General features: G+C 51.3%; 1 protein-coding gene across 3 annotated transcripts in view; it reads left to right on the top strand.

Moving 5' to 3' along the window:
* The window catches only part of DLGAP4 (DLG associated protein 4), a 139,476-nt gene that overhangs the window by 6,118 nt on the left and 107,583 nt on the right, over positions 1-25,775 (top strand). The window lies entirely within an intron of this gene.

The following is a 25,775-nucleotide window of genomic DNA, read 5'->3' as shown; positions in this document are numbered from 1 at the left end:
AGGTACCACCCACTACCCCTCCTGGACTTACGTGAATTGCCCAAGTTGCATGGCTTTCATAATCAGAAGAAATGGTACAACTATTGAACCATCCTGAGCAGGTCTTACAGTCAGAAGCTCACGGGGGCAGCTCTAGACTCTCTTGGAATCAGAACATTGGAGTCTGTGAGGTGCCAGTTCAGCTCAGGAGACGTTGGCCCTCTGTGTCGAGAGCCTGCGCTGGCCCTGGTAGGAAGCCCTTGAGGGTCTTGCCATCATTGAGGGAGAAAGAGATGAGCCAACAGATGATTTATCTGGAAGGTGGGTGTGCATGCAGGGGCTGAGGGAACACAAAAGCCAGCTTGAAGCAAGGAAGGTCTTCTGCGGGAGGTGACAGTAAGCCGAGGAGCCAAGAAAAGTACAGGAAAAACACTTTTGGCAGAAGAAACAATGTGTCAGAGGCTCCAAGGCATGTGGTAGGGGAACCATCAGCAGAAGAGCAGTGGTGGGCCCAGAACACAGGGGCCTCAAATGCTACAGTAAGAGCTTGGACTTGACCCTGAAAGCAGCAGGGAGACATAGTGGGATGTTGTGGGAGGAAAAGAAACGTCAGCAGGCTCAGCCTAGCTGGTACTGAGAGCATAACCTTGAAGGAGTCAGGTCCGTATCTACTGGTCTAAATTCTTTCCTACCTTGGGTCAGAATTCCTGTTCTGAGGTGTTCAGCCACAGCTTGCATACCCCCAGAGATGGGGAACTCACTCTTGCTCCTTCCACCTCTGGTTAGAAAGCTCCTTTGCAGGATCCAGTCCACAGTCCTGCCACTGAGGTCTCCCTCCCAAATAACGTGACAGAGGGCTGGCAGGGGCCTGCATTTTCCGGCCAGAAGATTCTAAGACCAGCGAGCTCTGAGGGTCTGCATACCCTGCTGGGAGCCCAAATGGAAAGAATCCTATTAACCTGACAGCAGAGGCAGTGTTTCCATCTTTGACTACACATCGGCTTCCATCAATTCTTCAAATTCCCTTTGCATTTTACAAATAAGAAACTGAAAATCAGACAGGCCAAGCCACCTATATAACAACACAGAGCAAGTTAGAGGCAGGCCTGGGATGGGGACTCTCTTACACCCCTAACCCTCTGCACGGCCCTCCTCATCATCTCCTCCCATCCTGTCTGTAGGTGATTCCTGGTCATTTCATCTATTGAGGCTTGGACAGCTTTATTCTGGAAGCTTCAGGCATCCCAGAACATCCCCTGATATCCTCCTAAATTTGGAGACAGTCAACAAAATCATCATTAATCAAACGTAGATGATTATTGTGACAGCAGCATTTTTTGTTTCTGATACATCAAAGCTGTGACACGCACAAGCCGTGTTTCCTAGGTCATCTCCGATACCTCATTGCCCCGCCACCCATGCTTAGTCTTTCACTCTCACACTCCACAAACATGTATTAGTGCCTACCGTGTGTCAGGTGCTGTGCTGGACCCCAGGCCACGAAGATGCATTACAGCAGCCTCTGCCCAGGGCAGCTCAGCCAGGAAAAGGCGTCTCCATCAATGAAGGCAGGGGAAGCAGACTGATGCACTTACCAGAAAGAGATGTGTATCAGTCAGGGATCTCCTGGGACAGAGAACTTCACCCTGCCCCTCTCAGAGGAGTCTTATGGGATGAACAAGTGTTCTTCAGGGGGGACATCTGGGAAGGGTGAGCCAGGTTGGGGAAGTGGGCTATGCAAAGATCTCACCTGCCTCCTGCTAAGCTCTTAAGCCCCAGGTGTCAGGGCAAGGGGAACTGGAGAGGTCACCTGAGCCAGAGTTGGGAAGGCCTCTACTATTGAGTGGGGAAGTTTGTATCAGATCCTTGGGTTGAAAAGGACGCAAAGTCAGGGTAGGTCTAGGTATTAAGAAGGTCTTGCCACTGGGCTGGTGACAGTTGGGGAGAACAGTGGGCAGGGCAAGACCATAGGGATGGTGCAGAAAGGCATGTGGCAGGGAGATTTCACAGGGCTTGGGGACTTAGTGGGTGTTACGGCAGGGGAAAAGGGTGGCGTGGGCTTGGAGGGCTTGTGGACCGGCATCGAGGTGAATTCTGGCAATGGTTGGGTGAGTGTTAGTAAGCGAGTCCCCAAGGGGGCCGGCAGGTACCTCTTCAGCTTTCATGAGACTTAAAGCAGCGGCCCAGTGTCCCCATGCCCTCACTGAATGACCAACAAGTCTCTTCCCCTCCTGGAGCCTCAGTTTGTCCTCTGTAAAATGGGGGTGATGATAGTACCTCCCCAGGGATTATGAGGAAGGTCAGAGGAGGGTGTGCGTGGGGGAGGCTCTGCTAAGGGAGTGCTGGTGGCTGGGGGCTGCTCTGATTACCATAGCGAGGGGTCCAAGAGTAAACAAAGAACCAGGTTTGACACCTGCAGAGGGAGATCAGAGACCTGGACGGGCCTTACTCCCTGCCTTTCTTTGTCTCTTGGGGAAGACAGAATCTGGGTCTGACACTCACAGGAAAAACTCTAAGGAAGGAGATTCCAGCTTGGGCTAGGAAACCCTTTTGGATACAAAGAGCTCTCTGCAGATGGGCTAACTTGGGTGGTAACGAGCTCCCCATCACTGGGAATATTCAAAAAGCTGCACTACAACTTGATGGAAGAGTATTTGTGATTCAGCTAAGGATACAGAAGGTCCTTTCCAGCCCAAAGAATCTCTGATTTCATGTTTTTCCTTCTCCGATCCTGTTTCCTTATCTGTAATGTAGGAAAAACAGCAGCACCTATCTTAGAGTTGGTTGCAAAGTTGAAGTGAAATCATCCAAATAAAGTGCTTAACCCAGATTTGGCGCAGAGCAAGTGCTACTGTCCCTGCGGTGACTGTTATTACTGTTGTTGATGTTATGCTAAATTCAGGGGTGTATCACTGCCATTGGAGGGCCTCGGGGGTTGCTGTCTGTCAGTCAGGTGTTCCTGCCTGCCTGCCTGGCCTTCAGGGCCTGCTGGGGCCCTTCTCATTGCCACTCTGTCTCCAGCTCCTCCCCCACCCCAGGAGGTGGTAGGAATTCCAGACCCTTCTGGGCCCCTTTTAGCTCCTGCTTGAGTGAGAGTTGGCAGGTTGGGGCGGCGGGTGCCATCCGCCTCCCATATGCTTCCTGCTATTTAGAGGAAAACTCTCCCCGTGTTCCTCCAACCACACGGGCTGACATTTCCAGACAGACGCTGGAATCAGCTCTTCGGGGGATTGGCAGATAAATTTGGCCCCGGCTGTTGGGAAAATCTTCAGCCTTACCACGGAAGCAGAGCCCAGGCTCACGGACTTCCGTCCAGCCCGCGACTCCTTGGGCCTGGTCCTCCTGGGGGCTGGAGCACTGGTCTACAGCCTTGCAGATGAGGGTAAGTCTTACCAGCCCGGTCTTAACCCAGGAGAGCCCCTGGTCAGGAAGTGGTGGCTTCCAGCTTTGCGTTCATCAGCAGGAGTTTGCAGGAGGAAGCAGTGCCTCCTCCCAGACCCCAGGGTGTTGCCCAGCTCTGCCTGGCAGAGGAGCAGGTTTTAGATTAGAGCGATCTGAGCTCAAGACTGCTTATTGTCTCTGTGACCTTGGACAGGTGGCTCTAACTCTCTGAGCCTTTTTTTCTTCGTCTGTAAAATGGGGATAGTAGTAGTCTATCTGATTAAAAGCCCTTAGGATGATGTCAGGTACATGCGAAGTGCTCAGCAAATACTAGGGCTGTTGTCATCACCATCATTGTTATTATTTGTTCCAGAACAACATCTGGCACATAGTAGGGGCTCCGTAAATATTTGTGTTTTTCTTTCCTTCTTTCTCACAGTGGTAGCTACTTAGGGAATACTGGGGCATTTCAGAATTAACTCAAATAGGAGTAATCGGAGGCAGAAATGGATGAATAAGGAGATATAAGAGGCTTCCACGTCCAGGGTAAAGTAGAGGTGGCTGGTTTCCCAGCATGTACACACACACACACACACACACACACACACACACACTAAGTCCCAAGGTTTCATTCACCCCCGCTGGCATCTGGAATGCCCATCTGCTTGACTCCTGAGGCCATGCAACACAGGACAGCTTGGTTTGGATGGATGGAAGGGAGAGGAAGGCCTGGCTGGAGGCAAAGTTGGGGGAGACTTTGGGCATCAAGTGTAATAAGAGGGTTCAGAGAACCTTAAGTAGTTCTATTTGGCTAGAGTAGAAGGTAGGTGGCAGGAAGGCGTGGGAAGCAAGTTTAAGCTTCATTCAGCACTTCCTGATTGAGTCTGAGTACTGGGCTTCACGCCAGGCACTGGGTAAACTGGTGGAAAAGATGGGCATGTTTCCTGCCCTCAAGAAGCTCTGGTTCTTATTGGGGGAAGGGGAGTAGATGACAGACATGCAAACAGTGAACTGACAAGATTCTAGGTAGACCCAGGGGCTGGGAGACCCTGTGATGGGGGAATGGTGTTGGTAGGTACCAACTCGAGGCAGGATGGTTGGAGAGGGCCTTTCTGTGGTCTGAAGGATCCCTGCAAATGCTAGTAGGGGGGAAGCGGGAGGCAGAGGGAACAGCAAGACCAGATGTTTGGAAGACGGCGGGAGTCAGATCCTAAAGGCCTTGAATGCCGGGTCCTATCAAAACTGCACTTAAGGAATGGTGATGGGTGCAGGAAGTGGGGAAGAGATGAGAACTAGGAGACCTATCTGCAAAGATTGCTCAAGAGCCTGCTGTGCACACTGTTGGAGGCAGTCAGTGGGGTGATTCTGGACCAGATAGTGGTAGATGAACAGGAATGGGGGAGAGTGCATTTCACAGGAGTGGGGCATCTGAGCAGATTCCTGCAACTTTTGAAGGGAGGATCTGGGCCTGTGGGTAGCTAGGGGTGGAGTCAGGTAAGCAGTGGCAGCGGTGCGGGGGGACATCAGGGGAACTTAGAACCAGATCCCAGAGTGGTCAAGAAGAGTCCTACTGGAGAGCCAAGTGTGGGGTGTAGGGAGGGGCTTCCTCACAGCTTGGGCCAGCAGGTGGCAATGCCAGTAGGTGGGAGAGTGAACACAGACTGATGCACTTACCTGCATTAGACCCAGAGGCCAGTTCTAGATATTTGGGTGCTCTGTGTCTTAGGGAAATTCACTTGATCTCTTTGAGCCTCGCCTGTTGTAATAATACTGAATCAGTTGGTGTTGCATTTGGCTGCATGTAATAGAAGGGGGAAAATTAACCATGATATAAACACCCAGGAGGCTATTCCTCTTGGATAACAAGGATCCAGCAGCAGACAGTGGAGAGCCGGTGCAGCAATGCAAGGGAGTGATCAAGGGCTCAAGCTCTGGCCACCCTTAGCAGGTACCTTTCATTCTCGTGGGTATGAAATGGATGCTCTGCCTCCCAAGTGTTGGGTCTGAATTCCAAGCAGGACAAAGGAAGTGAAGACTGCATGCTTTCTGAATCTGCCCTAATCAGGAAAACAAGGGATTTCCCGGAAGCCCCACCCAGTGGGCTTGTTGTGCCTACATCTCATTTGCCAGATGTTCACAGCCACCCTAGCTGCAAGGGAAGCTGGTGAAGTCAATCTCTCCAACAGGGTGCTTCTGTTAATTCGGCAAAAGAAAGCTAGCAGGATCTACTTTAAAGTGCCCACCTCAAAGCAAGGGCTGTTGGAAGATTCTGTGACATAATTCATGTGCATAAAACATTTAGCACTTAGAAGAGAGCCATCTCTCAATAAATGGTAGCTGCCTTTGTTTTATTGCTTTGCCTGCATTCATTTACTCATTCATTCATTCAGCTAGCATTCATTGTGTTTTGGGCAGTATATACAGTCCTGGACATGCGACAGGGACAGTCCCTGCTCTTTTGGCACTCACACTGAGTAGGGGAAACAGGCAGGGGACTGACATAGTCACTCCCTTCCCATCAGTGTCATAAGAGGATTGGAATGTCCATTTGTTTGTGTTTTCTTACTGCTGTGGTCTGACCACATCGAACAATGCATGGCATACATCAAACACTGAATAGGTAGTGATTGAATGAATGAAATAATTTAAGAAATACTCGTTAAGGGCCTACTCTATACAGAGTTCTTTGGGCTGGATAGAGAAAGTAGGTAACACATTGCCCATCCCCACAGAAGTCAAAAAGAAAATTCTGTAGACCAGGCCTGTGGGTGGGTGCTGGAGACCTTGCAGTGAACAAGAGTGTTGTGGCTGCTGCTCCCACTGAGCCCACAGTCTAGGGGTGGGAGCACTGGAAGAGGAGTCTGGAGTCCCGAGATCACGTATGTTTATGTGTCCTGGGGTGAGTCGCAGCTCCTCCCTAGGCCAGTCCTCACCTGTATGACTGGTATGACGGGTCCTGTGTGGAATATCAGTGATGCTGGGGATGATGGTAGGTGCTTCATAGGCCCTGTGCCTCTGAGTGTGGGAGCGATACAGAGGCAGTTGGGGTGGAGGCCAGCTTGCCATGTTAGCAGAGGAGGCAACTGTTGCAAGGATGAGAGAGAGGACTGTATCTGAGCTCCTTGAAATCTCCTGGGGCCCCTGGGGTTGGGGGTGAGGAGTCTGGACTCTGCTTCCATTCTCAAAGTGTCTGGGCCTGGCACTTTGTCAACAGCCAACCAGTTCAGCATGGAGCTTCCGGCACTGGATGTGGGCAGGCAGCAAATGGGCTGTGTTGGGTCCCCAGGTGAGAAGTAGGGGTGACTATAGTTATCTGAGGCCTGCTAGAGGTGGGGAAGCAGCCTGAAATTTGAGGGTAGAGATCTGGTTCTGTCAACTTGCTTGGCTGTGTGACCTTTGGCAGGCACCTTGGTCCCTCTGAGCCTTGATTTCCTTGTTAACAAAATGAATATAACAATCCTCGCCTTCCGTATCCCTGAAGACTTTGACCCACTATCAGCACAGAGAAGGCATCCAGTATTGGTAGTGGTCATCATCTCCATTATTATATTTTCCTTGTTGGGAAGGGAAAACAGGTGTTAAGACCTATTATGTACCAGGCTTGGTGATAGACACACCATCTCATTTTATCAGAGCTCTAAGGAGGTGGCTTTCTTCCTTTTTATAAGAGGAGGACACTAATATTCTCTTGTGCCTCATTTTCCCTCCTGCTGTCTCAGACAGACTGAGTTGCTGACTTTGCTGGCATCCCCACTGAAATGAAGCCCTGAGGGTCCTCGAGGAAGAGCCCAAGGCAGTTCAAGATGTTTGTGATGAGACCCTTACAGCAGCCAGTAAGGTTAGAGATAGAGGTGGTCAGAGCAGGAATTCAGTCCTCATCAAATGGGCAAGGAACCAATAAAAGATGGCCCTAGGGATGACTGATGGAGTGGGACAGACTGAAGGATCATAAATGCTCTTCTTCTTTATTCAGTGGGCAGTGAGCCTGGCCCTTGAGATGAGGTGGCAGTCAGCCTGGCCCTTGCTGCCACTCTTGGCCATGACACTGTGCCCAGTGGCCATCTCTGCTTGTGTCTGAAATGAGGCCAGGAGTGAAAAGAAGGAAGGTCTGGGAGACTCTCCAGGTCTGGGGAGGTGAGGTTTCCCAGTTGAATACCCACAGAAGACCTCCTGGATGTACCCCAATCGCTGGGTGAGAAATTAGAAGACAGGACTCTGGAATAAAAGAGGGCATCTGGCAATGGAAATGCAAGTGGCCCATTCTGGGCCTTATAAATAGCAGAGCAGGTAACTAGCTGGGAAATAGAGGCTTTCAGGGTCACCGTAGGATGGGCCAGGGGTTTGACACTGACCTTGTCTCTTGGCTGTTCGGGGTACACAGGACCTATCTGCCAGATCCCTGGAGTTGATGGCAGAGGTGTTGTCCGTGGTGCTGACGAGAATGTTGTACCCTCGGCTTCTGGGGCTGCTGTCCATGGTTGTTTCTTCAGATAATTCTCATTAATCCTTTCCAGGACTCGTTTCTGGGGGACCCAGCTAGGAGGTCAGAAACTTTGGTCCTGGCATTGAACAAATTGGATCAGAAATATCTGAGGTTGATTTGGGCCCATGTTACTGTCTGGCCATGTGCACTTTTAAGAATGTTTTATGTACTATGACATTTATTTCTAAACACCAGTCTATGGGGGAAGTACTCATATGTATCTCCATTTTAAATGTGAGCAAACAGAAGCATAGAGAATTCAAGTGACCTGAGGATTCTCTCTCTCTCTCTCGGCTCAGTTTCTTTAGTCGTAAGAGGAAGTTTGTTGATAGCGTTTCACAAGCTGATGGTTGGGGCTGAGCTTTGTAAACTGATGCATGAATGAAGTAATATTAGTCTTACACACAGAGGAAGGTATGAGGATATTACCAAATACATATGTTCTTTGAACCTCTTGGGGTTTTCTGGAAGGTGTGAGATTTGAGCCAGATCTGAATGGGGCCTGAGGCTCAGGGATTATATAGAAAAGACAGGAATGTCCATTTACTGAGCACTGACTATGTACCAGACTGCACGTTGGGTGCTTGACAAGTCTGATCACTCTTTCCTCATAGCCACACTGGGGAAGAGTTCCTTGTTTCATTTTATAGATTTGAAGCAGAGAGGAGAGACTTCCCAAGGTTACTTAGCTAGAAAGTGATGGAGTTGAGAAGCCTTGAGGACTAGAAACCACAGACTTGAACATCAAGTCTAGAAAAGATCCTGGGTGTCATCTGGTCCAACCCAGAGAAGGGATGTGACCTGCTGGGAGCATACAGCAGGACTCAGACTGGGTTTGGCTTTCTTCTTTGTATTTCCTTCCCCAAGACAGCACCACCACTCTCCTGTCACCACTGGCCCAGGCTCCAGGGAGATGAAAATTGACATTGTGTCACAAACTGGGACCAGGTATCAAAGACATCCAAAATTCAAGTCCTATATCTGCCATCTGTGAGCTGTGTGGTTTTGGGTAAGTCACTTAACCTCTCTGGGATTGTTTCTCCATCTCTAACAGGGCAAAAGGGTGCTGTAATCACTTCTCTACAGGGAGCTTTTGAGGATCAGAAGAGAAACAGTGTGTGCGAAAGGGCAAACAGATCCGTTGTTAGAAATAAGACCCAGAGGAGGGCGGGAAGCCCCCCAAAGTGGCACAGCAAGTCCCAGAAAATACTTGCGGGGAAGGGCCTAGAACCCTGAGCCACCAGTGTCACTTCCCAGTGGGACTGGCAGCCAGGCTGGGGCAGCACCTGGCAGCCCCAGCTGACAGACATTCCTTCAGGCTGGCAGACTCAAGCCCCAGAGCCAGGCGCCCCTGTGGGCATCAGTGGCCGGGCCAGCACTGGCTGTTCCTCCACCAGGCACTCTAACAGCTCCAAGTTTAATATGCCTCACAGGGCTGTTGTCACGCCCAATTAGGCTGTCCTCAGCCACCCTGTCTCCAGGCCCCCGTTGTGACCATCTGAGGCCCTGGACGTGATCGTGGCGACTGCTGCTGGCAGAGGAGGTGGCTACTTGCTCTTATGATCCCCTGTGGCCCTAGAGATCTGACTCCCCAGCCCAACGCAGGTGGCCTTGGCTCCTGGTCCCAGAGATTTGGCTGCACCCTCCTCCCCCTCCTCTGGCTCCTAGGCCTGGCACTAAAGCAAAGTGAGGAGGGAAAGGAGGGAAAGATGGCAGGAATGACAGAGGAGAACAGGGAGAAAGGAAGGCGGGGAGCTTAGCACCGCCAGCCATCCTCCTCTGCTGCGGCTGGTGTCAGCCCCTAGTACCCGGCCCTCCCACATGTACTTTGAGACACGAGGCACCTCACCCACAGTCTCCTGTGAGGCTCCCCACAGCTATGCAGCCGGCAGGAGGCAGGCTCGTGCTCACGTCACAGACCCTGAGAGACCGTGTGACGCGGGGTCTCGGGGGAGGGCTTGTCTGCAGCCAGGGTCAAAGGTCATTCTGGGGCTCAGTGGTAGTGGAGGACTTTTCATGACAAGTATGACAAGGACTTTTCATGACAACTTATGGCCTCCTGTCCAGCACCCATCAGTACAGAGCAAACGTGTTTGAGGAGGAGAGGAAGGAGAGGAGGGAGGGAGGGGAGAGGAAGGAAGGGAAAGAAAATACTGAAACCCATTCCAGATGGAGAGAACTTGCACAAACCTGAGCTCAAGGGTGTCCTTGGCATGGTTTTCTTATGTAAATTATATTGTCATAAATGAGTTACCTTTGCATTTTGCTTTTTTCCCCTCATCCTATTTTTGACATCTGTCCAAGTCCCAGTGCAGCTGTAGTTCACCCATCTCTCTGACTTAGCAGCATTCCACAGCACGTCAATACCACATTTTGTCCATCCTCCTGCCAGTGGACGTCTCGGTGTTTCTCATTCTTTGCCATAAGCAGTCAGCTTCCTTGTGGACGCGCCTGAGCTTTTCTCTGGAAGCAGGCATTTCTGGTTTAACAAACACTGCCAAATCCCTTTCCGTGGTAGTCAGTCCACTTGAGTTAGTGATACATCCCATTTCCTCGGGCCTCCCCGTGTTGATTCATCAGCCTTTAATTTTGCCAGTCTGCTGGGAGAAAACGCCTCATTGTCATTCGCATTGCCTGACTATTGGAGAGGCCGAGCGTTATTATCTGTTTAACGGACATCTGAATTTCCTATCATACTTTGCCCAGTTTTTTCTGGGCCGCTCACCTTTCTTTTATTAATTTGTTCAGAGGTTTATATGTTGGGCTTATGAGTCCTTGCCATGCTTGTTGCTAATATCTTTGCCCAGCGTGTTGCTTGTGTTTTAACTTTGCTTATGTCTCTTCTGTTCAGATGTTTAAATTTTGGATGTAATAAAGCATCACTTTTATCTTTACTTGCTTTTGTTAATGACTTAAGAAGGCCTTCCCCACCTAAGGTCATAAAGATAATGCTGTGTTTCCTTCTAATAATTTTAAAGCTTTGATTTCCTTTTACGGTCCATATTTAGGTCTTTAGTCCGCCTGGAATTTTATCTTGGCATGTGGTATGACATAGGGATCTAACTTCATTTTTACGTGGATAGTCTCTTGTCCCAGAAGATTTATTGAATACTCTGTCCCTTTCTCACTGTTTTGAAATAACCTCCCTGTTTTATGTTTAAATGCCCATGTATTTATGGATCTATTTCCAGGAACTCGGTTCTGTCCCATTGATCCTTTTGTCTATCCCTTTGTCTATTCCAATTGTATACTAATTATGGTATCTCATTGTTTTTCCAACAGAGACTAATTGACACTTGGGGTAAGACAATTCTTTCTTGAGCTGGACTGTCCCGCTCATTATGGGTTCTTTATTATCCCTGATTTAATCATTGGCACCAGATGCCAGGAGAAAACCACATCCACACACTCCCCAGTCATTGTTACAACCCGAGATGCCCTGATCCTTTCCAAAGATACGCCAGGAGGGCAGTCCCACCTGCTGCTGGAACCACCAAAGTAGCTTCTTCATGGGATTGGAGCCCCTTCCCCTGTCTTTGATTCTTCCTTTTCATGATCTCCTTCCACTCTGCTTTGCTGCCAGGAATGGAACCCACAACAGGATGCCCTGTCAGGCATCTCTGGAGCTGGGCCTCCCTTCAACCAAGGCAACCCACTCCTTTGGGAGGAAGAGGGGCTCCAGTTGTTAGAAATTACTGTCTTACTATGACCCACTTCCTCCCTGGATCCTGGAGCCCCCAAAACAGAAATCCCACCTCCTTAGCCCATTCCTCATTGACCTCCAAGAGCTGACAGAGATGCCCCTGCCCTCTCAGCAACTTTCTCCAGACTCCAACTCACCAACTCCAGTTCTCTCCAATATTCTTCAAGGACTTGGCTTCACTATGCGTCTTTGAGATTGAATTCAACACACTGGGTTAGAATTCCTGTTGTCCTACCTCTAAGCTGTGTGACTCTGGGAAAGTCAGGTAACCTCTCTGGACTTCATTCGTTAAATGGAGATAATAGGTTCTCCACCTTACAGGGTCAGTGAGATATATAAATGATGTGGAGCATGACAAGTCCTGGGCCTGGTGGGGTTGCTCAAGAAGTGATAGCTATTAACATTATTCCTGAGATTATTACTTCTCCATGACTCTTGTGATGGTCACTGTTGCGTGCCCACTCTTTAGGGGAGCTGCCCAGAGCTGAATGGAACGCCCGGGCAAGCTCTGGTCAAGGCTAAGACCACCCCTGCCTCTTCTATCTGAGAAGCTGAGATAGCAGGATTAGCTACTGGGCTGCTTGTGGGAATGACAAGGAGTCGTCAAGGCTCAATCCAGAGTTTTGTTGTGATCAGTTGGGAAAGTGGAGCTGCCATCAGTCGGGCTGGGAAGACTGTGGGAAGAGCAAGTTTGTGGGTTTACAGTAATGCAGGCTTGGACATGTGAAGTTAGAGATGCCGAGTGGACACATGAATGGACAGTTGGATACATGAGTCTGGGGTTCAAGGGGGGAGATCCAGGCTAGAGATGTAAGTCTGGGGTCTTCAGACTTTCCCACATCTTTTTCTCTGCAATTTTACGAGCATTGTTTTATGTCACGTGCTTTTCTCATAAATGCAAACATTCTGATCTGCAGCTTACTTTCATTATATATCCTGTGGTTTGGACATTTTTCTCCTCTGGTCTCTACATAGAGATAGACCTCATTCTTTTTCACAACTGCATAATATTCTACAGTGTGCCTGGATGGAAATTATGCCCTTGGTTTCCTACTATAGGGCACGGGCTGTTTCTTGCTTTCCTCTCTTACTGTACCATGAGCGACCCTGCAGAGGTCTCCTTCTGCAGCTGGGTGCAGCAGCTCTGGCTGGCCTTGGGGTGGTGGAACTGCTGCTGGCTGCCCCAGGCTTACCCATTTTTAAAAAATTTGACCCCTGCCCCAGAGTTTGTCTAAAAGTTTCTTTGGCAGGGGGTGTCTGGGTGGCTTCAGGCAGTGAAGCATCTGCCTTTGGCTCAGGTGATGATCCCAGCATCCTGGGATCAAGCCCCATGTCGTCAGGCTCCCTGCTCAAATGGGGAGTCTGCTTCTCTCTCTCCCTCTGCCCCTCTCCTTGCTTGTGTTCTCTCTCTCTCTCAAGTTAAAAACAAAAAGTTTCTTTGGGAAGTTTGAAAACAACTGTGTATTGAGCCAGACCTTTAATGGGCCTGAGTTCATAGCTGTGGACAAACCTGCAGACCCTTTTGACCTGGAGATGCCAGCATTCTGTGGCTGGGGAGGCGAGAAAGCACATGGGTTAAGGAGGCTGGCTTGGGAGCCCGAGGGTTCAAGTCCCAGCTCCGGCTCTTTCTCACTGTGTCCTGGGTACGTTCCTTCCTTTCTATATGTCTCTGCTTTCCCACCCTCAGCACAGAGGTAACAAGAAGGCCCACCTCTCCCTTATAGGAGTGGTGGGGATTAGAGCAGATAATGAATGCCAAGTCATGAGCTTAGCGAAGGCCCCTTATAGTTTAGCCAAGTGCTTAGGGCTAAGCACTCTATGTGAACCCTAGTATATATCGTTTATAACTATGAGTCTAATTTGTGAAGATTTCCTGCTTCTTTCCTCAGTTCCTTTATTTCCTCATCTTTTTTTTTAAAGTTTTTATTTATTTATTTGACAGAAAGAGAGCACAAGCAGGGGAAGCAGCAAAGGGAGAGGGAGAAGACACCTCATTGAGCAGAAAGCCCAACGTGCAGCTCACTCCCAGGACCCTGGGATCATGACCTGAGCCAAAGGCAGATGCTTAACCGACTGAGCCACCCAGGCACCCCCTCTCATCGTTCCTGTATTCCTTTATATAAATAAGAAAAAAATAAATAGAAGATCAGGAGAAGAAACAAGAAAGACAGAAGTGAGCTAATTCTAGTTGTACTTCGCTAAAGCTAGGTTATACATCTGCGTCTGAGCTACTCACCATTCAAAGGAAAAGGGGAAATACAAGGAGAGGCCGGGCTCACAGTGCACTTGGAAGGGAAACAGGCAGTTAAGGGCTCAGGTGTGTGCAGAGTGACCGTGCCTCCCATGCCATTTACTTAGGAAGCACTGTAACGGTAGAAACCACTACAACTCTGTTCTCCAAAGGGTCCGAGGTTCAGAGGTGCCGTGGCTGTGGGACCCTGCCGGCCGGGATACTGCGGGGTGGAGGATAGAGCTTGAGCTCTTGGCCTCCCAGTCTGGTGGGAAAGGTAGTCAGGACCACACCTCCTCTTCCGCCTGGCAGAGCGGGCCCCAGGCCGGATCAGGGACTCAGAAGTGTGCAAACTGGGCCAAGGGGCAGTGAATTTCAGTAAGGAGAGGCTTCATGGAAGAGGTGATATTTGCCCTGGACGTCAAAGGTCCAACAAGACTTTGACCCCTAGAGATGAATGTGGAAGTCATGAGATCCCCAGCAGGTCCTGCCTGGGGAGCGAGCATCCGTTCATGGCCTCTCACAGATAAAGGGAACTTAGAAACTCCCTCCCCATGGTGTTAGCACTGGGACCCAGAGAAGACAGGGATGAACCTGAAGTTACACAGAGAGGCAGGGACATAGCAGGCCTTAAACCCCAGCTTCCCGCCTCCCTGACCAAAACTAGTTCCGCCCCACCCCTCACCCTCACTCACCATGGCGCTGCTCTGGGCTCTGACTCGCCTCCTGCTGGGTCATTAACTACCTACTGCCTGCCACGTGGTGTCCCCTGATATTGAACTCCCATGTTGTGACTTACAGAGGCCCAGAATAGCAGTCCTAGGTGGGGGCAGAGGGGACACCTCCACTGCTGTCTTCTCTGGTCTGACTGAATCACGGTCACAGCTCCTTCCCCAGAATAAAGCAGAGTCCTGGATCCTACGCCTCAGTGTCATTGCAGAAGAACTGGCTTGTCCCTCGGTAAGACTCCAGCGTCAGAGGTGATGTGTCCACCCTGGGAGCCCTGGACACACATAGAGCCCCAACTTTGACCACAGTCTGAATCTTGACCCTGGTCGCAGACTGGGCCCTGACCTTGACCCATCAGTAAACCCTCACCCCTTCCCCAGGCTAAGCCCTGACCCTGACCCCAGACTGAATTCTGACCTTGGCAATTGGGGACATGAATAGTTGGGGTCAAGCTCTTCTCCCCCTACTTCTGGAAACTCAACTGAGGAATCTCCGACAAAGGCCAGTGATTCTTGACTCAAATTGTACCCTGAGGGCTCTATCTGAAGCACCTGCCCCTACCTCCTGGCCTTGACCTCAGTGGCCCGGAGACCAGTGGCCATGGGTAATAGACAAGCCATTTAATCCTGCCTGCTCTGACCATGAACTCTGCATCCCCAAAGAGGCTGCCTGCACAGCTGACACCCACCCTCCCCCTCCTCCTAATTTGCCTCCTAATTCCCCGTGCCATGTGAACCATGGGAGGGCTGAGATATTTATAAAACCTATGTCCTTCATGAGAAAGCCAGCCCCGGGGACCAGCGCCAGAGCAGCTCTCTTCAGCTTCTAAAGCCCCCAAAACTTCAAACCACATCCACCCCAGAGGGCCCTCCTCACAGTGCACCTGCAGTCAGCCCCGGCATTCCGGAGCTGCCCCCTCTTTTGCCCTTCACTGGACTCAATACTCTGTTCCCAGCAGCCGCCAGCCCTGGCTGAGTGGAAGGGGCCGGGCCGCGGAGGCAGGCAGCCAATACCCAGCTGCACACGCCAGTCTCTCTGTCTTACAGACTGGAACAGTGACCCCTGAGTCTTTGCCCTGGGAAGTGGGGTTCAGTGAGGGGCAAAGTGCTCAGCACTGGGCCTGGCAGAGAGGAGCTGCTCGCTGTTAGCACCAACCCCACCATAACCAGTGTCTGTGAAGCAGGTGGCCAGGACACGCTGCCCCTTCCCCAGTCTGCCATAGTGCCTGAAGGTGCAGAATCTGGGGTGTTCCGAAATCTCAGTTAAAATATAGATCACCCCGGGGGTGCCTGGGTGGCTCAGTTGGTTGAGCATCCGACTCTTGGTTTTAGCTCAAGTTGCAGTCTCGGGGTCTTGAGAGGGAGCCCCACACTGAGCTCTGAGCTCGGCAGGGAGGCTGCTGGAGAGTCTCCCTCTGCTCCTCCCTGCCCCTCCCTCCCTCTGCCCCAGAAACTCTCTTCTGCACATGTGCTTTCTCTCTTGCTCTCATGAGTGAATGAATGAATGAATGAATGAATGAATGAATGAAAGAAATACCGACCACCCTAGCAGGGAAGCAGCTTAAGGCTGCTTTTGAGGAATGGCAGAGGCCCCTGAGAGCATCCTGACTCCACGTGGTGGGCATCAGGCCTGGGAGATGGGCAGGGAGTGGCTTGGAGTTGTGTCTGAACAGTCCTCTGTACCGATACCACCTTCAGCAATAGGTCAGGGACCTCAGGGGTCTTCCAGGCCACTCCTGCTCAGGACAGAAACCCCTCCTCACATTTGCCAGCATTCCTCGGGCCTCTGCTTACACCCAAGTTCACCCTGTCCTGGACAGAGCTCATCGCACTGTTGGAATTTTTCTTAGGTTGTGCCAAAATCTTTCTCCCCATAGTTTCTGCCCTCTTATCCAGAGGGTTTCCCTGGGATTATTTACTGTTGAGCCCAGCCATGTGCACTTGGCTCTGAAGATCCATGAGAGGAAAGCCTGACATGCTCCCTCCATCAAGGAGTTTACAGTCCCCTTTTAGAGTCTGATGGATCTGGGTTCTAATCCTGACTCCACTTGTTCCTTGGTATGTGACCCTGGGCAGGTAACTGAACCTCTGGGACCTTATCTGTAAAGTGGGTTGCCATCCAGATGATATGAAGTAATGCTGGAGAGGCTCCTAGGACAGGGCCTCACGTGTGTTTGGAACCCGATTAATGGCTGGGTGGGGTCATACAGGCTGAGGGCAGCATGGCTAAAGCAGGAATAGGCACCTGTCCAAAGAAGAGGGAAGCAGCCCCTACCTGGGCAGGGGCATGGCTCTGAGAAGCTATTGTATAGTGGGAAGCATTGTATAGAGGTCTGGAGACTTCACCCCCACGGGCTGTCATGATGGCAGAATGCTGGGTGTGTAGTGGCAGTTAAGGCTGGAGAAACCACCTGAACTGTGTCACCAAAGACCCTTGTCATTGGGCTACAAAGTTGGGGCTTCAGCCTGTGGTCAGTTAGGAGGCAGAGTCAGGTGGCGTGGACAGCAGGGTCTGGGCTGGTCTGACCCTCCTGAGTGATGATGGTGGCCAGGTCCAGGATGAAGGCAGCAGGGATGGAAAGAAAGGGGCAGATCTGAGAGTTGGCTCAGAGGGAGAACTGCCAGACCCGGCCAGTGGGCTTGAGGGGGAAGGGGCCATTGAGACAAGAGAGGAGGAACAGGGGGACCTCAGCCTCCAGCCCAGGTCCTGGAGCTGCCACTAGGAAGTGGACATGGAAGGAGCAAGTCTTCCAGAGGAAAGCCAGAATTCAGCAGTGTTGAGTCTCAGGGTCCTGTTTGAAGGGGAGGTAGCCAGGAGGTGCTGGACATTTAGGGTTACTGGTCATTCATTCACTTGACTGTTCATGCATTCTTCCACTCAACATACATTTCCTAACTACTACCAATGTTTCAGGCACTGGATCACGCTCCGGAATATTGCAATGGACAGGACCCAGCCCCAGCTTTCATGGAGCTCACCATCTAGAGCAAGAGACAGACAATAAACAAAATAAATGAACAAACACTCCGAAGGGAGTAAACCTGGGTGACATGAGAGTGGGGGAGGGGCACCACTCTAGATGGGGAGGGAAGTCAGGGAGGCCTCTCTGAGGAGGTGATATTTGGACTGAGGGAAGGAGCAGCTACATGAGGATCTGGGGCAGAGCACTCCTGGTAGAGGGAACATCCAGGTGCAAAGGCCCTGAGGCAGGAAAGAGTTCCCTTGTCCCAAGCAAGGAAAAGGGGGCCAGGTGGTCTAAGGGCTGTGAAGGTAGAGAAAGGAAGGAAAGGAAGGAGCATGTGGCCTCCATGAGGACTTTGCTTTTGGGTGAGAACTCAGGGACAAGGTTGGAGTAGGACTGGAGAGCTGGGAGTTATCGGGGCAGAATGAGGGGGGATAAGGGGCACCAGGGAGAGAGTGTTGAATGGGAACAGTGGCCAGGCCAGGAGTCTGAGGAGCCCTACAGGCGCCCCTGGGCCTTGGGGGTCAGAGAGGCCTGAGGTAGAATGCTAATCCCTCCTCCACTCACCTGCCTCCTGTAGCCAGGCAGGGTTCCCCTTCACTGAATTTCCTCTTCTGTGAAATAATGACACTGATGCCGTCTACCAGCCGGCGATGCTGGCCCAGAAAGGGGCGGCTGAAGTGTGAAATGCTGCGTGATGGGAGGTGCTGTGGTCATCTGGAAGTCCAGCCTCTCTTAGTGAGGTGGAGAGGGCAGGGCTGGCCTGGATTTCTGGACTTGTTTCCCTGGGATCCCCCAAGGCGCGGCCCTTGGAGAGCACTGGCGAGAGAGCTCAGCTTGTTGTGAGTGGGTCTGGTGGGGTCTGGGCTGGAGCTTGTCCCACCCGTAGCCTGGAGTCAGGTCCCCAGCCCTTTAGAGAAGCTTGTGCGCAAAGTGAGAAACCGAGGCAGAAGATAGCACATGAGAGAGAAGGAAGGAGAGGGAGGCTCCCTTTCTCCGTGCTATGTGCCTGCACCTTCCATGGCTTTGACACACGTGGTCCTGAGATGAGGCATGCGCTGGGGTCTCCGTTGTTCGGATGAAAAACCAAGGCTCAGAGAAGGAAAATCACACAGGGAATGAGTGCATCCCAGCTCCAGCCTCTCTCTTGGCCAGCCTGGAGCCAGCCGGGGCGGGGACTCAGGGACGCATCTCCTTGCCAGCCCACAGTCTTGGCTCTGGGCCCTACTGTATACACAGGGAAGATTGAGTTCAGCGGTACACTTTCATCCCTCATGCTGTACTGTCCTCTTTCTATTTCCCCAAACCTGTGAATCTCAGGGCCTTTGGACACACTCCTCTGCCTGAAACACACACATCCTGTCAATTCCTACTTATCCTTCGAACCTCAGATCAAACCTCACTTTCTCCAGAAAGCCTTGTCTGACTTCCTGTCCTTCGGTGCCCTCCTTTGCCCACCTGTCCCGTCTCCCGAGCTCTGGTCTCTGCTGCTACTTTCATCCATCTGTGTGGTTTGTTTACGCTGTCTCTCCCCTGAGAGACTGACTAGTTGCCCCTCAGGGTGGGGGCCACGTTTCTCATGGTTTCCACGGGGCCTGCTGCAGAATAGAGCTGCAGGAACTCTGACCGGGAGTGCTGCTCTGTACCTCTGCCCCCTGGGAGTGGGAGGCTGCAGGGGGTACCGGGGAGCCCTGGGCCTGTTGGTCTTCCTTGGGGCCTGCCTGCAGGCACCCTACTCCCAAGGTCGACTCCGTGGCCCCCCACCTCCTCCAGAGCGTGATGTCAATCATTAAGTGACTTCCGAGCCGAGTGGGGATTGCGTGGGCTCTGCGGTGCGTGCCTGTGCACGTGGCCCTGGGTGCACGCACGTGTGCACACAGGCCTCCGTGAGTAATTCCAGTGGTGCTTCCAAATGCTGTCTCCATGGAGAGGCCGCCCCCACCCGCCCCAGCCCCAGGTGGCTTGCCTCTGCTACCCTTTCGCGCTCCCCTCCCAGCTCCTCTGTGACCCAGATTCGACCCGCCTTGCCTCCCACATCCACGGGGCTCTGGCTTCTGAAGCCTCAGGTTTTAGGGGCCTTTCCCCAGACACACCTCTCATTCAGGATCGGCTCCAGGTTCCAGCAACGCTAGTTGAGGCCACGTGGAACGAGTGGCTGCTGGTGTGCACCTGCCTGGGCTGGAACCCAGTTCCTCCACCCTGCTTGTGCTGCCCGAGGAGGAGAGGCGCCTCGTGTGGGGGATCATCTGTACTGGGGCCTAGGGGTCCCTGCTCGGCCTGCCCCTCCCCGGACACACTCTTCCTCCTCGCTGCATCTGCTCCGGCCACACCGCCTGCTGGACTAAGCCCCGCACCCACACACATGCTGGCACACTCTCACACATACACTGCACACTCACTAATGCACTCACTCTATCACACAGATGCTGGCACACTCACACACGGTCACACAAACTGATACGCTATCACACATACACATGCTGGCACACTCACACTGGCACACACACTGATGTGCTCACTATCTCACACATGCACGCTGGAACACTCACACTGATGTGCTCAATCACACACACACTGGCACACACATACACTGTCATACACAGTCTGGCACACTCATGCACATACACTGTCACACACACTGATGGGCTCACTCTGTCACACACACACGCTGGCACACTCACACTGATGCACTCACTGTCACACATGCTGGCACACTCACACTGTCACACACACTGATGCACTCCCTATCACACACTGGCACACTCACACACGCACACTGTCACACACACTGAAGCGCTCACTCTCTGTTACACACACACACACACACATACTGACACAATCCCCCTCACTCCCTCTGCTCCAGACACGGGGGCACCCTTGACAAGCCTCTCACCTAACACACGGACTCACACACTCACACAGTCATGCCCGCCGACACAGTGCACACGGACACAACACACATGCTGACACACTCGCACTTACACTTGGACAACACTTTCACCCTCTGACACACTTAGACACTCTCACACTAGCTGCCCCCTCACTGTCGCTCCTCTACTCCAGGTAGAGGAGTATCCTCAAGGTAGAGGAGTATCTTTCCCCGTGGATCCCCAGGGCTCACCCCTCACTTCTGCCCAAATACTGCTTTTCCAGAAAGCTTTTCCTGACTGCTCATCACCCATGCTTTCACCTGCTCTAATTGGCTTCCAAGAAGGTATTGTTACCTGAAGTCACATTCTATACACTTGTCTGTTGTCTCTCTCCCCCCAGAAAGGAGGTTGTATGAGGCCAGAACTTGGCCCGTGCTGCTGTACCCCAGAGCCTGGATTGCCCGACACATCATAGATACTCAGCAAATGTCCTGTCAACTGAGTATTCCTAAAGCACTTGGCCCAGCGCCTGGCCCTCGGTGGTTAGTAAGGGAGCTCAGCTCCTGCCCCCATCCTTAGCCCTGGGAAACTGCAGGCGCTCGGCCCTCGCACACATCTTATGACTTGGACCCCTCACAGTTCCATGGGGTAGGCACGAACACTATTTTCCCACTTTATGGGGGAGGGTACGAGGCTGTGTGAGGTGCCAGGGGTCCCTGAGGCTGGACAGGCTGATTGGGTTAGAGCCCAGGCCTGCCCAGGCCCAGCCTTCCTGCCCAGCCCTCACCAGCAGCGCTGAGGCCACACCTGCAAACGCAGCTGTTGTGGGAGCCCCATTCACATGAAAGCATGACAGCGGCACTCCAGTCTACTGAAGAAACAGGCAGCTCCCTGCTGAGAAGAGAGGCCAGGCCCCAGAGGCTGGAGCCCCGAGTTCCAGCCCCAGGTAGACCTCCTCCTTGCTGGGCGAACTCAGGCAGACATCTACCCTCAGCACCCTAGGAGAGCAGTGAGTATGGCCATTAGACCATCTCAGGACCTTTTCCGGGTGTCGTGTTCCCGAGTCTGAGAGAATGACTGGATAGCACGGGACCAGGGGCCTCCCAGCCCTCACCCCTCACCCCGTGCATGCGAGGTTTGCCCTCCTTCTGTGGTAATCCTAGGGGCCCTTTGAGGATCTTGTCACCCAGAGGCAGCCTAAATCATCCTGTTTCTTCATCTGTAACCAGGGAAACTCTCACACCCTGCCTGCCATCCTGGGTGTTGTATGCAAATGACTCAGAGGAAGGAGGATGGGCCTTGCGAGCTGGGCCCCTTGAGGACCAACTCATCAGCAATGACACCCCCTGTAATAGGATGTTGACCTGTACCCCGGAGCACAATTCCTGGAAAGAAAAACACTGGGCTCTAGAGGTATAAGGGAATAGCCCGTGTTTATTCCTGTATTTCAGGCAACTAAACGAAGGCTTGAATTTGGGACATGCAGGTTATGGAAACATCAGGGAAAGAGGGTCCCTAAGGGAAGGGCGGGTTCCCTTGACAGACACACCTGACCTCACACTTTTTCCTGGGGCTTCCCTGCTCTCCTTCACCTTAGGGCTCAGGTTCTGCACACCTGGGATTGCCCAAGAGCTTGTCAGAAAAGGTAGATTCTGGGGTTTCTTCCCATTTAGATTCAGGTGGACTCAAACGATCTAATACAGGTGCTCTGGGAACCCAGCTTGAGAAACACCAAAAAATGTAATAGCGAGAAAACAAACCTGTGACCCACAGCCATTCAATGGACACTTGCTCCAACCCTCCAGCACCCCAAGCCCTGGGCCAGCCCATACAGCCTCTGTGCAATGTGATCAGGGAGGCGGATGTGGAAGTTGGCCAGCACTCCACCCTGGATTTATTTGGGTGTTCTTTTTCTAATTTCTTGAGTTGGCTTCTCACCATACTAGTTTTCAGTCTACTTTTTTTTTTTTTAAGATTTTATTTATTTTATTTGACAGACAGAGATTACAAGTAGGTAGAGAGACAGGCAGAGAGAGAGAGAGGAGGAAGCAGGCTCCCTGCTGAGCAGAGAGCCCAATGCGGGGCTCGATCCCAGGACCCTGGGATCATGACCCGAGCCGAAGGCAGAGGCTTTAACCCACTGAGCCACCCAGGCGCCCTATCAGTCTACTTTTCTAATATAAGTACTTCAGGCTACACCTGTGTCTCTAAGTACTGCTTTAGCTGCACCCCCACAAGTGCTGACCTGTTGTGTTTTCATTATCATTCACTTGTAAATATTTTCTGATTTCCCTTTTGGTTTCTTCCTCAGCCCATGAGTTGTTCAGAAGTATGTATTTTTAAATTTTTGAACATATGGATGATTTTTAGCTATCTTTTGTCATTGCTTTATGGTTTTAGAAAAATGTACATATGATACTATTTCTTTTTCTTATTTGTTCAGACTAATGGCCAGTCTAGTATGGCCCAATACATGGCCAGTTTTTGTAAATGTTGCATATGTGTTTGGAAAAAATACATGTTTTCTAATCACTGGAGCTGGGATTTTCAGTGTATTCTTAATGGTCCGTGTTGATTCTGGTGTGAGACAAGAGGAGATTCCTGGCCCAGCCTGTTTGTCTCTGGGAAGGCTTCCCGGAGGAGGTGCTATTTGAAGATATAAGTGGTAGCCTGGCAGGCAATGCAGAAAGAGCATTCCACCCAGAGGGAAGGTGTGCAGGAAGGGAGTAACTTGCAGAAAGAAATGGAATCATTGGTAGAACTTGCTGGAAATCCAGGGAAGGTAAGATGAATCTCACTGAGGTGGCAGGGTCAAGGAGTGATGTTTATTGGAGTACATATTGACCCCAGGATGGTGGGATGAGACCAGTTTCAATGAACATGGCCATACAGAAGAGTGCATTAGATGGCAGGAACTATGAGATTAATAATACTAATTCCAGCACACATCTATTGAGCTCTTAAATGCTAGCCTGATGCTATGCTAAACATTCTGCATGGATTGACTCATTTAGTCTCCTCAAGAGCTCCATGAGATAGAACCCATTATCATCTCCATTTTAGAGATGAGAAAACAGAAGCCAGAGAGGTTAGGTAACTTGCCCCAGGTTACACAGCTCCAAGTGGTGGAGCCACGATTTGAAGCCAGCCACATACAGTCTGACTCTGGCTCTCCGGCTCTGAGCCGCTACATGGCGGTTATCGGGGAATGACATGACTGGGCTAGGGTTACCTGAGACAGGAGGGAGCTGAAAAGCACAGGCTGGACCAGATGAGGGTTTTACACTCAAGAGAACTGGATTCTATTGCTCACTACTTCCCAGCTCTGTGACCTTGGGTAAATCACTTTTGCTCAAAGATCCTTGGTTTTCTTATCTGTGCGACGGGCCTGATACCCCCCGGCCTGCCTGCTTCACAGTGCCAAGCAGGGATCAAATCAGATCATGCATGCTTTGCAGTCTCTGAAGTCTTGTGCACACGTGTGTCATTGCTATCAGGGAGAGCTCAGAATGTCAGACCAAGGGAGCTGGGCTGCCTTCTGTCAGCAGTGGGGAGCCATGGGTGGCCTTGGAACTGGGGGAGGGGCAGGGAATCCTGAGCCTAAAGCTGAAAAGAACCTTGCAGATCCTTCCTTCAGCTCTGTCAAATTCAATAAATATTTGTAAGAGTTGAGTGAGCTTCAATGCTGAGCCAAGTTTCGACTCATGAGCCAATTCTAGCAGGTTGCACAGAGTGCCAATTTGAGGATTCTAGACTTTACCCGTTCAGCGAGGGAGTGAGCTTTCGATTAGCCATGTCTGCCCTGGCTGCAGGAAACAGCATCAGGGGCAAGCTCTATATCCACCATCCAGCCTCTAGTTTAGAGGCTCCCATGGCGACAGCGCTGTCCCCTCAGTTTGTCACAACAGGAATTAGGCAGGTGCTCCTAGTGTTTAGAGGACAGAGAACCGGGGCTCTGGCCAGCCAGTCCCTCGCAATGAAGAAATGTCCCACCTGCATTCCACATGACTCTCAAATGTCCTGCCGGCCATTCTAGCAGGCAAAAAAATAAATAAATAAAAATTTAAAAATCTGTTTCTAATTCCACAAGCCTGTCCCCTTGCTGTAAGTCATATGCACGCATGAAGTGTTCTCTGCACTCTTTCAGTATACCCTGGATTTTCCAAGAATGTAACTATCATGAATACCAAGGGAAAGCTATGGTTTGCCTGTTTGTCCAGAACTTTACCAAGAATTGGTCGCCAGTTTAGAAAAATCACACACACACCACACCCCACCATGGCTTGTGGTACTTGTGGGATTAGAGTAGCTGATTCAACAGCACATCTTTCTCTGTCTGTGCTCAGAGCTGTCCCTGATTCTGGGTGTCCGTGCCAGCATCTGATTCCTTCGTGATGCCTTCTGGTGGAGCTGGGATCCGGCATTCCTGCTTGATGATATGTTATATTATAAATTACTTTCCTTTCACTTCTTTTTTATATTTCAGTTAAGGCATTGTGTTTTTTAATTATGTGTGTAGCATGATCTATGGATTTCATTTCAGGATAGTAAAGGGGGATGTTACCAAGTATTTGCTATAAAAATGGGTCTTGGGGTCTGGTGGGTTTGGTTGGGGTTGAAAACGACTCCTAGAGCCCAGCACCTTCCATTCAGGGGAAACTGAGGCCCGGGAAGAGAAGAGGCCTGCCCTTGTTCCTATGGCAGTGGGAGGCAGAACTGGAAGCTTGTACTTGAGGAGGAATTTTCCCACTTTGGAGTCAAGGGAACATGGAGGCAGGAGACCAGTGAAGTGCTTGGGGCAGAAGGGTGAGGGGACAGGAGGGGTCAGCTGCAGCAAAGGGGGTCCCAAGGATAGGGCAGAAGGGAGCAGTGATTTGGAGCCTAGTCACGGGTGTGTCGCAGGGCACTGGGTTGGAGGGTAGGGGAATGCCTTTAGTTCTTCTTGAGGAATTCTTCTCTCTGTCTGAGTAACTAGCCCTCTCTAGCTGGGAACCTCAGAGGAAATCAGGCCACCCCACAAAGAGGTGAGACGCAGCTCCTCTGCCACTTGCCCCCAGAGCAACCAGAGACCCCACCGGGGCCCAGCCATTCGGGCTGCCTCAAGCCAAACCAGCTCCCGCCCAGTCCTAGGTGGCAGAGGCTTCCGTTCCCTGGGAAAATGATGTGTCTGTTCCAAGAAACCAAATATCCTACAATGAATCCAATTAGATTTCATAGGCACATGAAAATGCGATCCATCTCAAATGTCCTCTGCAAACCTCCAGCCACAGATAAATATTTTATTCCGTTCCAAGCAGTGCCAGGCAGAATACCAAGCAGCATCCAGCCGCCTCCCTGGCGGGTCCAGACAGTCCTAGCTGAGGAGGGGGTTTCTGAGCAGAGAGACTGCTGCCGCTTTAGCCCTCGTGTGACCTCCGGCAGGTCGCTCTTCCTTCCTG

This window comes from Lontra canadensis, unplaced genomic scaffold (genome assembly GCF_010015895.1).
Source record: "Lontra canadensis isolate GAN:19392208 unplaced genomic scaffold, GSC_riverotter_1.0 scaffold169, whole genome shotgun sequence".
Lineage (NCBI taxonomy): Eukaryota > Metazoa > Chordata > Mammalia > Carnivora > Mustelidae > Lontra > Lontra canadensis.
This window is presented reverse-complemented; position numbering and strand designations above follow the sequence as displayed.